At 40.5% G+C, this 12772-nt stretch overlaps 1 long non-coding RNA gene across 1 annotated transcript; it reads left to right on the top strand.

Moving 5' to 3' along the window:
- The first annotated feature begins 405 nt into the window (after positions 1–405).
- LOC121108358 lies at positions 406–9426 on the top strand. Its single transcript, XR_005842820.1, has 3 exons — positions 406–4350; positions 4857–4958; positions 5810–9426. It is a non-coding gene; the product is annotated as an uncharacterized LOC121108358 (long non-coding RNA).
- Positions 9427–12772: the final 3346 nt, after the last annotated feature.

Raw genomic sequence — 12772 nt, forward strand, 5'->3', positions numbered from 1 at the left:
CCTGAAATCTGTGATTAGCGCAGTTGGAAAATACACGATCCTCTTTTCATATGCCTTTCTTAGTCACTGTTCTACTTAATCTCCATAAGGGAAAAATTGACTCCTGTGTGGCTGCAGACGAACTGCCTGTATCATCTACTGCAACCCAGTTTGTTAGTGCAGCATAATTCATCACTATTTCTACAGCTTCTCTGAAGCACCATCCCTGAACTAGTTCAGAGGCAGCTCTCATTATAGCACAGTATTTTTCCAGCTGTGTGCTGCAGAAGTTGCTCTCCCTGCTGAAACTCCATAGGTCACATCTTTCCTTCCTAGTAGGACAAAAAAAAAAAACAAAACCAAGTGCTTTTTCCCCCCTCCCCCCCTCCCATTTCCTCCTTATAGGCACTCATTCTTAAAGATGTTTTCACACTTTACCAGACTGTCATGCTTCGTGATGTCTCAGGTAGAAGTACTGCAGAAACTGAGATGTCTTGAGACATATTCAGGAAATGTGTAGACAGATCCATGTGTAGACAGACTTGCAACAGTGAATGTGATATTGTCAATATAAAACTTCATTTAATCTCATAGATAAACTGAGTGATGGGCTTTCAGTCAGTTTCACACTCTTTTTTGCAAGCTGCAAATACTGACTTATTTTCAAGTACTCTTTGGGGTTCTGATGATTTCAGTAGAGTGGAGAACACCGTTACTGTTACTGTCTACATTTTCCTGAAGTGGACATTGCATAACATTCTATCACACACATGCAAAAATAAATAAATAAATAAAACAATGACGACGACAACAACAACAAAAAACTACCACCACCACCACCACCAACAACAACAACAAAAAACACACTTGGAGATTTGCAGAAGAGGAACTTTTCAAAAGAGAACAGGATCTTGTAATGGCAACCTGAAAGCAACTGAAACCGGAAACATCACGTTTTCCAGTTCTTTGTCTGTATGCCAAGTATGCAGCTTATCTGATTCACAGTATGACTGTCCACATTTAGTCCTGAACAGGCATCCTCTGTAGTTCAAAAAATTAAACGTCTGGGCTTTCCAAAAGGCAAAGTACAGAAGGGACATGTCTGACAAAAGGACTGGATTTCACTGGGAACTGATCAAAGTTTTTTGCAGAAGATTTCTACCAGTGCTATCAAGAAGCAATTTTATTTTTCTTGTTTAGATAGTGTTTTTGTGCAGCATGTGCTTCTTTCCCACTCCTGCAGTAGAAGCTAGAGAATGTTTATCAACTGCATATTTGTTTCTTGCTCTCTGGGTGTTACTTACATATGATGGCTTTTGCCTCTTTGTGTATATGTATGAGCATACTCATGAATGAATGAAGCAGCACGGTTTGCAATTATATTTCATAGTGAGGAAGAAATGTGAATGTCATCCATCCCCTTAATGCTAGGTTTACTTAAGGTGTACTTAAAGTTCATATATAAAGGTTTACTTAAGTTCATATAGCTTTTTCTCTTTGTCACACTTCTTCCTAAGTACACCCAGAGAGAAAATTCTGTTTGTACAATACTATGAGATCTTGAACTACAACACAAAAATGGCTTACAGGAAAAATGCATTAGATTCTTCATAGTGTCTCTGGGGCAGCAGCTACACTGGCAGTAGGCGCTGATCAGAGAGCAGACTTGGGATCACACTAAGCAGTAGTGTGTGGCAGAAACAGTCAAATCCTGCCCAGAGTCCATGGACTAGCATGTATGAACTTGGACCTGAGTGTAGGTTTGGGTCTGTATCTGCAGTGCAGTGTAGATGTATCCAGAACAAGCCATGTTTGTAAAAAACCCAACTAACAAGGAATATGCAAATCTTGCGTAAAGCAAAACAAGAAAACTTTATTCAATGCAGAATTAACTTTTTGTATGGTAATGACAAGTCATTAGCTTCTCTTCATAGATAACAGTAGTTTGCCCTGGGGGTTCTCTGTATACCTCTGCAACTTCACTGATGATATCAGTCGGGTGACTTGGAGACAGTGTAGACGGGTGGTGTCAGGTATTCTGTTTTGGGGAATGGTGGTCTATGCTCAGGTGGGAAGTAAGTCAAATTCTGTCATTGTAAATCTTCCACTAAACTTATGTTTAAATTGGAGTCTCTGTTTTACAACTTAGTGAGCTCTGTTAAAATAATAAGAGGGAAAAGTACAGATATCTGCAACAATTGATTGGTGATTTAAAGTCATCTGTAACAGAAGTAACTGATACCTATTAATTAAAAGCCTCCCTGTTGAAAGACAACCGAGAGTAATTTCCATCTCGAATTCATAGAGATTCTGCCGTTCCCTGTGAGTTCTCACCAATTCTTGTTACAAATATTTATCAACATTTTGACAGTAAATTAGAAAACAAAATTGAATAGGCTTGAACCTCCTTGCAGTTCCTGCTGCAATTTACACAGTATGTGCTCTCCTGTCAGGGCAGCACGTCTGAAGCTGTGTGCTGCCTCACAAGCTGGAGCGATATCCTACTCCTGGCACGCCATCTAGTTTCCTCTGCAGTTATGACTAGAAATCTATCTGGAATAGATCCACCCCCTTGGGGAGCTTGATCTCCCTCTGGTATTCAACAAAAACTGGGAATCTCCAGAATCCCAGCTCTGTGCAAAAGTGGAGCAGCCTGCAGCAAGCCACTAAGCTGCCCTGGCTGCCCTGCAGCCCAGATGTATTTGAGACGACAGCTGTGAGGAGCTAAAGCCCCGATCCCTGGTCCAGGCTCAGTGTGTGCTGTGAGCACACTCCTGAACACTGGTTCCCTTGTTCCTCCTTGTCTTTGAGTCAGGAGACTAAAGCTTGGGACTATAGTGTCTGGCACTATTTTAAACATGACTAACATATGGATAGCATTTTTCTGTTGCTATATATATATATATATATATATAGTTTTCTTGTATTTTTTGGTGTAGCCTCAATTAGTTATAGTTTCCTACAATCTTTTGTTGCCTCATTGGACACTTACACATTTTGTCTCTTTTTACTGTTTCAGTTTACAGCCAAAATAGATGAACAGCCTATGCTGGCTTTCCTCCTTCTGAGCTTTCTGTTTCTTCTCTTAGGACACATCTAAAAATGAATAATCCATTTGTTTTTGAAAGTGCTAACATTATCTCCTTATAGAGCGGAGGAATAGTGGAAGAATATTCTGGTGTTAAAAGCTTAGAATGCAATAAGATTTCATAGTGCATTATATAAAGTACTGAATACTTTTATGAAGGTAACAGCATTCACTCATTACTGAGACAGGCTGGTTTTGAACTGCTGACCTGCAAGATAAAAAGAAGATGGGATCATTCTCCAGAGATACCTAATGTACTGTCTAGTTTTTAATGTAAAAAAAATCATTGATCCTTGGAAGAAGATCCTGCATGCGTAATTGTTTTGGGAGATTTATTTTGTTTTGGTTATTAATTTATTTTGGAGTGGAGGGGACTAGAGTCAAGTGAGACTAATTGCGGTGAATAAGATCGAAGTCATAATAAGAATGTTCATAATAACTGGATTTTACTGATACTATGGAGCTTCTGATGGGTCAGTTTTCTCTGACTGGCATTATATTGCTCTATTGAGTATTACTTGAAATGAAGCTATGATGCAGTATAAAAGACATTTTTTAAGTAAGTACTTTATTGAATAGGTAGTCCAAAAGCAGTTGCGTAGAGCTTACAGTCAAATCAGAGGTGAAGGCTAGAATAAGAAAGGAGCTGTGTGTGTTTTTATAGGGGCCTTTTATTCCTAGATCTGACTGCAATTTCTATATTGATTACTTACACAGTGAGCTCCAATAAAGAAACAGAAATGGCAGGGAGTTTCAAAGAAGCAACAGATACTTCACAGTCATGGAGAGGAGCTAGTACCATCATGAAGAAACAAAATAATTGTTGCTGAACAAAGTGTTTTCAGCAAAAGGTGAAAAAAAGAAGATGGATTTTCAGCTGTCAGTAAATAACGTCTGTCATACCCTTTCATTTTTTTTCATCCTTGAAACATGGACATCGTAAGGAGTATCTTTCTTTTTGATAGTAAGCTGTAAGATGATAAAAATCGATCATATGACTAGAAAAAGAAGTGTAAATGTTCTAACATGGCTTGTGTGATCTTTTTGCTGTTGTTTCTGACAGTGTTTAGATCAATTAAAGTTTTACAAGCATTATTCATCATCTGTCATACCAGTAAGTTGGACTGTGACTTTGTTTCATGTCCTTAGATACCTGAGCGGATATTGAATAGTGTCTGATGGCAAAGAGTTCTTTCTGTCGCAGTCAACAGAGAATGAAGAGATGGCCTTGGAAGTGATTCCTTTGCTCCATGGTTGCAGTGTTTTACCCCCTTCCCTTCATGGTAAGAAAAGTTGTGACTTGAGAAAGTCATGCTTCAGAGTAAGAATCAAGTCCTTTTTTTTCTGTCTCAGCTTGCACTATGCTCTCTCTCTGTGTATAATTCAAATGTTTTTCTAAATTTTATCTCAATGGCTTACTTTCTTGGAGAAGGAAATTCATGTACATCTACTCCTGCACAAGGCAGTCTGCTCACCTACCTTCATGCTGAATTTAAAACTGCCTATTCAGTACTACAGTGCTCACTACGTTTTTATGCTTGCAGTCTGTCATCATTTGTATTTTCTCAGGGCTCTCACGCCCCCACCCCTCACCAAGGAGCTGTCATATCTCTTCCCCATCCCTCAGGCTTGTCCTGACATTCTGAAGAGCTCTGTTTTCTTAAAAAAAAAAAAAAAAAAAAAAAAAAAAACAGATTCCTATCTGACTCAGGTCCAAGAATGAAGACAATGCTCTTATTTTGTAACTATTTGGCATTCTTTGTGATTTTTTGTTGTTGTTGTTTTGTAGGTGTGCTTGTGCAGGCACTTCAGAATATATTGATTTCCCTAAAGAAGAATGTGAAGCAAATCTGCTTTTGTGTCTTTCACAGTACTGAAAGTACATAACCAGGTACTGCAAGCTAGCTGTCGAGGCAAGAGTTACTGATACCAACATCTCACTACATCAACCTTACTACATTTATAATTAGAACCAGTGTAGAGACCTGTCTATCTCAGGAGCTGACCCTGACCTGAACTGGTTGATGAATGAGAAATTGTGAAATTACACCATCTCACTATCCAGAGTGGGATAAAATCCCCTTGCCAAAAGGGCACGAAGAGGAGATGCACCTTTCCCTGGGGAGGTCTCCAGCCTAACCTATTCCAACCCTATTGCTGGAACACTCCCTGCCCCTCTGCTATCGCTCTTACTTTTATCACAGCATAATTAAAGATTAATTAGGGCAAAGAGACAGACTGAAAGGGAGCACAAATCTGTGGCTATGCAGTCAGATACTCCCTAGGGAGCAACTGAAGTTACTTTTAAGTCCTATTTATGTACTTTGTTCGGTAACTGTTCTTGAGAAGGTGGTGGGAGTCCAATTTTTCATTTCATTTTTATTCCAGATTTTCACTTCAGACTGAAAATGTTATACAGGACATATCAAATAGTGTTTGTCCTGTACTGAAAGGTGTCCTGTCATCAGAAGCAGCCCTGGTGGAAGAGTAGGTGCTGATCCCGGCCCCTGAGGTGTGCATGGCACCCTCAGTAAACCAGGCAGCTGTGAGCACAGATTTAAAAATAAGCATTTCTTTGCAGACCAGAAAGCAGAAGGAAGTAGAGGAGCATGGAGGTGGAGGCATGCCTTCCTCTTCCAATGTGAGACCCATTACATGATTCAGTCCCTCACTGCTGTTGTGCCCTCTCCTTGGCTCTGGCAGGGATGGGGATGGGCACTGACCAGAATCTGCCTCTTTCAGGTACATCTTTATTTCCTATGTTGAGTTGGCAGCCAGCCTGGGTGAAGGGATGTTTCTGGGGCAGTCCATGAAGACGTGCAGGTGCTGGCCGGAGAGAAACCTGCATGGTGAGCAGCACAGCCTCCACACCAGCAGATAGTGCTGCCATTTGTGTGCTAAACTCTGCTCCAATCGTTACATTGGAGTTTTATCTGATGACCATTTTATTTAATGCTTCAGAGGAAAAGCCAGGAAAAGGCCCTTGTGAAATGAAATTCCTGTAATGTTACTGCTGGCCATGGAAATCCGGTAAGCAAACAGGGACCATAGGTGGTAGGGTGGCCTGGCTGGCTGGGCTGGCAAAGGGCATCTCCTGGGCACGGATACCTTGCAGATGGGATTTGGCACCAGGGCTCTTCCTGCACCTTATGGCAGTGTCTGATTGGCTGATCGTTAACTTGGCTCCTAGACAGACAGTGGAACTGTCCTCTGGCTATTCCACATGGTATAAATGTCATAGGATTGGCTCCCTCAGGAAGCGAGCTTGTTCCTAGCAGTACTAAAGGAAACTCCAACACACTGGAGCACTTGCATGGGTTACAGTGGAGTCTGGCCTGGGGAGCTGAGCACATCACTCCGTCAGAACTAAAGGATGATGTGCAGAACTGGCACCCTGTGGCATTGGTGTGTTTCCAAGATAAGGTGCCAGCTAAATGGTACTTTCAGGCTGAGTAGCTAATACCTTTCTAACATTTAAGTACAGGGCCTCTCACTTCCTTGGATCATACCACGTTCACATTAGCTAACATTTGATTGTTATGTATCTCCTAAGGGTTTTGTGTTCTCTGAAGGACTCTATAATAATGTATTAAAAAAAAAAATAGTCTTTGATTGCCTCAAGACAGGCAAACACCTTGTTGTTGACATTGTGAATCTCTTCAAAAACCACAGCATGTTTTAAATAGTTTTAAAGTGTCCATTTTTGTTCTCATTCAGAGACAGCTAGATTTAGTATCACTCCAGGATGTTATTATTTTATCTAAGGAGAAAACAATAAAGGACTAACATGATAGTTTTTATTCCTTTCATTAAGATTTTGTTCTCTGAAGTAGAGCAATAAATTCTTACTCCTGACATACAATTGTCTGAAATATAATAATCTTACCTATAATTTTATTGTTTTAACAATTCTTGGAGTAAAAATATACCTGTATATACAATTTTGCACACCCACAACTCTTAAGCTTCTGTAGGAGCTGCATATGTTGTATAAGTCAGCATTTTCTCTGTATTTTTATGCGTGCAGTTTGTCATCAGTTTATACCCCTTTAAGGCTTGGCAATTATTTCAACAGCAGTCTCTTCCAGTTTCAGTTTTCCTTTCAAAAAACACTTTTCCTTCCTGAGGCTTGTTAGTAGAAGACAGAAAGGTCTAGAGGCAAAAGTGTTATAAACCAAAACAGATGGCATTTCAGTTTCGGAGGATATAGTTCAGTTTGAACTTAACGTTAATTGTCTTGTAACCCAGTGCATTTCATATGCTATGTTGAAAATCAGCCAGACGCTTCCAGGAGGAAGGATTTTCATGCCATTTAGGAAGGTATCAGTAAAGTAATGTACAAATAACAGAATAGTTGGGGAGGCTGATCAGGACTAATATCAGGACTTTGGGCTAGCTGTTGCTTTTGAAGACATCCAGTCTTTTCCAATTACTGTATTTAAATACTTCAAAAGATTTAAGGAGTTTTCCTCCAAGAAGGTAACAAGGCCAGCTGAAGTGTTACTACGCCAATGCACACAGCTTGGGAAACAAACAGAAGGAGCTGGAAGGCACTGTGCTACTGGAAATCTATGATGTAGTTGCCAGCACCAACACCTTGTGGTTTTACCACAGCTGGAACGTGGCTGTTGACAGCTACAAGCTGTTCAGAAGGGACAGGTGAAAAAGGAGGGAAGGAGGTGTTTCCATCTACATCAAGGAAGGAATAGAGTGTAAAGAGCTATCCCTGAAGAATGGCCATGAGCAAGTCAGAAGGCTATGGGTGAGAGTTAGAGGCAAGAAGTGGAGCCTTTTGATTGGTGTCTGCTACTGATCATCTGATCAAGCAGAGCTGTTGATGAAGCCTTCTTCCACCAGGTACAGGATCTTTAAGGAAGCTTTCCTTAGGGCACATGAGCTCTCCATTCTCAGGTGGAGGAAATCAGGAAAGGAAGGTAAAAGACTGGCATGGCTGAACCAAGACCTGCTGGTCAAACTGTAGAACAAAAAAAAAAAAAAAAAAAAAAAGAGCACAGGCAGTGGAAGCATGGACAGGTAACCTGGAAGTAGTATGGGGATGCTGCTAGGCTGGGTAGGGGTGGGGTCAGGAAGGCCAAGGCCCCACTGCAACTGGACTTGTCAAGGTGTGCAAAGAAAGAAAAGAAAGGCTTCAGTAGGTACATCAACCAGAAAAGGAAAGCCCAGAAGGGCGTACCCCCCCACGTAAGCAATACAAGCAGTCTTATAACAACAGGCAAGGAGAAGGCTGAGGTACTCACCAACTTTTTTGCCTCAGTCTTCACGAGTGACTGCTCTACACACAGCTCTCAAGTGAAAGGTTCAGAAGGTGGGAACTGTGGAAGTGATGCCCCTTCCACTGTAAGCAAAGATCAGGTTCACAACTGCCCAAGGAACCTGAAAGTCCATACGTCTATGGGTCCTGATGAGGTGCATCCCAGAGTCCTGAGCGAATTGGCTGACGTAGTCGCCAAGCCATTCTCAATGATATTGGAAAAGTGGTCAGGTGAAGTCCCTGGTGACAGGACAACAAAGTCCATGTCACACACATTTTTAAGAAGGGTGGAAAGGATGATCCAAGAAACTACTGGCCAGTCAGCCTTACCTCTGTGGTGGGGAAGAGCATGGAGCAGGTCCTGCTGGAAGCTATCCGAAGGCACGTAGATGAGAGGGAGGTGATATGTGATAACCAGTGTAGCTTCACCAAGTGCAGGTCTTGACAGACCAACCTTGATGCTTTTTATGATGGTATAACTGTGTCAGTGGACAAGGGAAGAGCCACTGCTGTCATCTATCTGGACATAACTAAGGCTTTTGAAACTATCCCCCATTATATCCTTCTCTCCAGATTGAAAAGACATAAAGTTGATGAGTGGACAAATGAGGAACTGATTACAGCATTGTACCCAAAGAGTGGTGGCCAATGGCTCAATGTCCAGATGGAGATCAGTATCAAGAGGTGTCCCTTAGGGTTCAGTACCGGGACTGATGTTCTTCAAAATCTTTATCAATTATATCAACAGTGAAATTGAGAGCACCCTCAGTAAATGTGTGAATGACACCAAGATGTGGGGTACGGTCAACATACTTGAGGGACAGAGAGACTTAGGCAGACTTGAGCAGTGGGCCCAGCTGAACTGCATGAAGTTCAACAAATCCAACTGCAAGGTCTTGCACCTAGGTAGTGGCAACCTCCACTACCAATACAAGCTGGGGGATGTAAAGATAGAACGCAGCTCTGCTGAAAACAGTCTGGAGGTACCGGCGGACGGCAAGCTGGACATGAGCCAGCAATGTGCCCTTGCAGCCCAGAAAGCCAACCATATCCTGGGCTGCATCAAAAGAAGTGTGGTAGCAGTTAAGGGAGCTGATCCTGCCCCTCTACTCTACACTGGGGAGATCTCACCTGGAATACTGCATTCAGACGCGAACTTCTCAGTACAAGAAAGATGTGGACCTATTGGAGCTCATCTAGAGGAGGGCCACAAAAATGATCCGAGGGATGGAACATGTTCCCTTACAAGGACAGGATAAGAGAGCTGGGGCTGTTCAGCCTGGAGAAGGCTCCAGAGAGACCTGATAGCAGCCTTTCAGTATCTAAAGAGGGGCTGGAAGGAAGGGGACAAACTCTTTAGCAGAGTCCATTGTGACAGGACAATGGGAAATGGTTTCAAACTAAAAGAGGGGAGACTTAGATTGGATATAAAGAAGTTTTTTACTATAAAAGTGGTGAAGCACTGGAATAGGTTGCCCAGAGTGGTGGTGGATGCGCTGTCTCTGGAGACATTCAAGGTCAGGATAGACCAGGCTCTGAGCAAGCAGATCCAGCTGGGAATGTCCCTTTGCCAGCAAGTTGGACTAGATGACCTTTAAGGATCCCTTCCAACTCTATATTCTATTATTCCATGATTTAGAATTCTCACATAACTCAACAGCCCAGAGTAACTCCAAGTACTCAAACATCAGGATACTAAGAAGAGTTGGGCTAAGGCATACCTCCCAAGCACAGTTTCAGCACTGTTGTGATTTACCAGAAAAAAAAAAAAACCAAACCTGCTTGTACTTCATTTTGGAAAAGGAATAAAGTATATGCTACTGTGACAAATTCACTAACTTTGGTGAGCTGATTACTTGGCATAATCAGTTGTATTTTCAGAGATCAACAGAATGATAATAGAGCTTAAATTCCAATTTCCTGAACAGGTATAAAAGCATATTAATATAACCTTAGAGGCAAAATCTGTGTCTTCAAGGTAAAACAATAAACAAGCAAGCTACCCTTGTTTATAATTTTGTGTGCTCTTACTACTTTCTGAACTGGCTTTTCCTTTGCACTCTTTCCCTCCCCCCCCTTTTTTTTTCTGTCATCACATTCATGTTTCATTCATTCTTTAAGACTGTTTTGCTAAATTGCATGCAATAGACACTGTCAGCCTTTTATGAAACACAGAAGAAGGTGCCATTGATAATCTTGCATGTACTTCTAAATTGGATAAAGTGTTTGCATCTTTTTTTAGGTCTCCTTTGCAGCATTATTAAGTAGAATAGATATCATAGTGCAGAACAGTACACTTTGTATATATGGGTGGCTGTTTATTAACCAGAAGATGGTAGTTTAATAGAAACACCTCCTACTTGGTTTTGCTTAAACCACAAGTGTTCATGTTTCCTCAGAAACCCAAAAGTGATTTTTCTCTTCTTCAGAATGGAAAATAACTGTGTATTAATCTAATTCAGAAAGAGGAAGTCTCTCATATTATGAAAACATAAGCTAGTATTGCCTTAGAATGAAAGGTATATACAACATGAGTTTAATGAATTTGAAACTATATTTGGAAAAAAAAGTTATCACAGGTATTTACTTGCATTGAGATATTTAACCATAATATTTTTGAAAGATAATATATTAGTATTTTACTTATGAAACACTATCGTATAAATTGTAATGCTTAACTATAACATCAAGGTTAAACTATGATTGTGGTAGAAGAGGATCAGAATCCATCCGTTCCTATATCCTATGCTTGGTTCATAGGAGAGAATTGCTTCCATTACCTCAAAACACTGAGTTTCAGCTCTGTGAATATATTCTATATATTCATATATGATTATATGAATATAACTATATTCATGCCTCTTGATGAAGACGTCACTGCTTTTTTGTTTCACCCCCCCTCCTGATTTTGACGGAAATGTCTTTGCGTAACAGAGTTTAAGCCATCTGTACAACTGCTTGCAGAGTTTGGAGCCTGGCAGATAAGAGGAAGGGGAACAGTAAAGAGCTTAAGACACTGCAGGCAGTAGCAGGCAGAAATGAGAAGGTGGTCATGGTGCACCTACAGCCCACCTGGAGGCTCTGAGGAAGTTGTGGTTACCTTTTGATTCTTGTCACTTGTTGGACAGGGGAAGTAGATTTCAGAGCACATGAACACACTTTGGTAGGACAGACAGCTCGTCTCTGATTATCAGAGAAGCTAAGGGATGTACAGAAGCCTCATTCTCTGCAATCAGCTATTCGCCACCTCCTTTGAATGCCGCAGTGTTTGCCATGTTCTCTTACCGGTAGTGATGATGAGACAAATGAGACAATGAGACAAAACGTTTTGGAAGAAATTATTTTGAACTCAGCTTCTGCCACAGAATCATAATTGCTTAGAATAATAATAATTTTATAAAAAGCGTGATGAGAAGCAGCTTTTTAGTTAAAACCACATCTTCCACTTCTGTTGTCCTTATATACTTATATACTTCCTTTCTTGCTCACTTCTTATTTTATACATCTTTACCCAATGTCTTTCCAAAACCTGAGGCCCGCCTGTCTTTCAGAAGATCCCAAGCAAAACAAAACTGCACAGATTAACTTAATGGAAAGTTCTAGAACCCAACAAATCTGTATAGCCAAAAGGCAGTTTTCAGCTAACCAAACTTTTGGAAATACACAATGTACAGAGCATCAGCTGTCTAACTGAATAGTTCTGGTTATATACAGTTAGAGGGCAGTGGTACACACCCTACACAGTTCCTTTCTCACTTGGCTGTGTATTGTTTGATCTCAGAGAAACTAAGTAAGGTAGGATTTAGCAAATCTTACCACTGTAAATCATTTTTATGTTATGTAGTATGAAGTTATAAAGCATATATTCCTTTTATCCCTGTTATTTTTGGAGGTATATCTGAATGTAAATGCACAAAATCTTTAAAAAAAGCTGCAAGGCCACGTACTATATTTTATTCTTTGGACACGCTGGGAGAAACCTGATTCCAGTACACAGTTATTACCAGTACAAAATATTTCAGGATATGTGGATACACTGACAAAAATAAAATAAAATAAAAAATAAAGCTTAATACAGCATCAGACAAAGAGTAAATACAAAGATATAGGTCTCCACACTCATTTCTTGCTGAAGAATTAGAAATGCTACATTACTTTCTTAAGAGGTAATACAGCCATACATCATTTTAAAATGTGAAAGGATTTAATGGGCCATATGCTACAAAAGGAAATGAGTTTCTGAACTTGTGATCAAGTGCCTTTTTTTCTGCTGCATTTTTTTTCTAAATTCTATTTCTCACAAGTGTTGTTTAAAATAATTTATTGGGTAGTATCCTGCTGCTTCTCCCCGAATAGGAGGACAGAAGTGAGCGGTCTGAACAAGGACTGCTTCTGTGATTCATTCCAGACAAAATGCTGATGTTTATTTAGAC

This window comes from Gallus gallus, chromosome Z (genome assembly GCF_016699485.2).
Source record: "Gallus gallus isolate bGalGal1 chromosome Z, bGalGal1.mat.broiler.GRCg7b, whole genome shotgun sequence".
NCBI classification, from domain to species: domain Eukaryota; kingdom Metazoa; phylum Chordata; class Aves; order Galliformes; family Phasianidae; genus Gallus; species Gallus gallus.